At 42.7% G+C, this 2,024-nt stretch overlaps 1 pseudogene; it reads left to right on the plus strand.

Annotated features, from left to right (window-relative positions):
* Window positions 1-723: 723 nt before the first annotated feature.
* Window positions 724-1,706, plus strand: LOC127199037 (glyceraldehyde-3-phosphate dehydrogenase-like; annotated as a pseudogene).
* The last annotated feature ends 318 nt before the right edge of the window (window positions 1,707-2,024 follow it).

The following is a 2,024-nucleotide window of genomic DNA, read 5'->3' on the forward strand; positions in this document are numbered from 1 at the left end:
GCAGGGCTGGTAGAGAAATAACATTGAAAGTTGGTGTATTGCGTCAGGTACCTCAGAGTTCTTCAAGCTGAACATATATTTACTTGTTATTAAAAAAAAAAATCTACAACTATTTTAACCAGAAATTTTTTTTCATGAGCTGGAAGAAATATATGTGACATTTAATCAAAACAAAAGATTCAGGGCTTCTAAATCAAAGTGATGACCTGGGGTCTTGAAATGACTGATTTTAAACATCTTGATTTATATGAATAATTAACTTCTTTTATGTACTTAGAAAAAATTGATGTCGCTATCGACTAATGTAGCCTCTTAAAGTTCTTCAGACATTGGAATACCACCTAGCTCAGGACCAACCAGAAGTAAGCAGAGTCACCCTCCTGTCTACAGTGATACATGTGTGTGGGTTTGTGTATGTGTGAGTGTGTGCGTGCACATGTGCTGGTGCATGCATATACAGGTGTTGGTGCGCATGTGTGTGACTTAATTTAAAAGGAGAAATTGTATAATTTAACATTACATTAAGATCTCAAATAAATTGTTCTGCCGAAAACCACAGTGTTTGGATTTGGTATTAAAATGACATTTTTCTTCCTTTTTGGGGGGTAGTGTCCCTCAGCTCTCTGAAATCTTCACTTTAAAAATAATAGGATCCCTCTGCTTCTCTGTGTTCCAGAGACAGTCATATCTTCTTGTGCAGTGCCAGCCTTGTTCCTTCACACAATGGGGAAGGTCGGAGTAAACGGATTTGACCATATTGAGCACCTGGTTACCAGAGCTTGTTTCTTATCTGGCAAAGTGTAGATTGTTGCCATCAACCACCCCCTCATTGACCTCCACTTCATGCTCTACATGTTCCAGTATGACTTTACCCATGGCAAGCCCTGCAGCACAGTCAAGACTGAGAACAGGAAGCTTGTCATCAACAGGAAGACCATCACCATCTTCCAGGAGCTAGATCCTACTAACATCAAAGGGGCTGATGCTGGTGCTGAACACGCTGTGGAGTCTACTGGTGTCTTCAACACCATCCAGAAGGCTGGGGCCTACTTGAAGGGTGTGGCCAAAAGGGTCATCATCTCTACACCTTCTGCTGATGCCCCCATGTTTTTGATGGGTGTGAAGCACCAGAAGTATGACAATTCACTCAAAATTGTCAACAATACTTCCTGCACCAGCAACTGATTAGCTCCCCCCTGGCCAAGGTCATCCATGACAACTTTGGCATCATGGAAGGACTCAACCACAATTCATGCCATCACTGTTACCCAGAAGACTGTGAGTGGTCCTTCTGGAAAGCTGTGTCGTGATGGCCATGGAATTGCCCAGAACATCATCCCTGTATCCGCTGGTGCTGCCAGGGCTGTGGGCAAGGTTGTTCCAGAGCTGAGATGGAAGCTTATTGGCATGGCCTTCTGTGTTCCTACTCCCAAAGTGTCAGTCATGGATCTGACATGCTGACTGGAGAAACCTACCATGTATTATGACATAAAAATGTGGTAAAGTAGACATCTGGGGGCCTGATAAAGGTCATCCTGGGATACACTGAGGATCAGGTTGTCTCCTGTGACTTTTACAGTGAGTTCTGCTCTTCCATCTGTGATGCTGGGCCTGGCACTACTCTCATTGACAACTTCGTAAAGCTCATTTTCTGGTATAATGATGAATACAGCTACAACAACAGGATTGTTGGCCTCCATCCATGAACTCAAAAGTGTAAGAAAACCTAGACCACACACCCCATCAAGGAAAGGAGACCTCGGCTGCTGAGGAGTGCCTGTTCTAACTCAGCCCCTGACACTATTCATATCCTAGACCCACAGAATAATGGCCAGGGGCCCATGGAGCCCTACTCTCTTGAATATCATCAATAAAGTTCACGGCACCTAAAAAAAAATAAGGAAAAAAATAACAGGATCCATTAATATTGGAACAATAAGAATTCCTAACCCACATGGAATCATCAGATCAACCACAAGACATTTAAGTGATCTCTAAAAGAAGTAAGAAACTTCTAATTTAAA

This window comes from Acomys russatus, chromosome 15 (genome assembly GCF_903995435.1).
Source record: "Acomys russatus chromosome 15, mAcoRus1.1, whole genome shotgun sequence".
Lineage (NCBI taxonomy): Eukaryota > Metazoa > Chordata > Mammalia > Rodentia > Muridae > Acomys > Acomys russatus.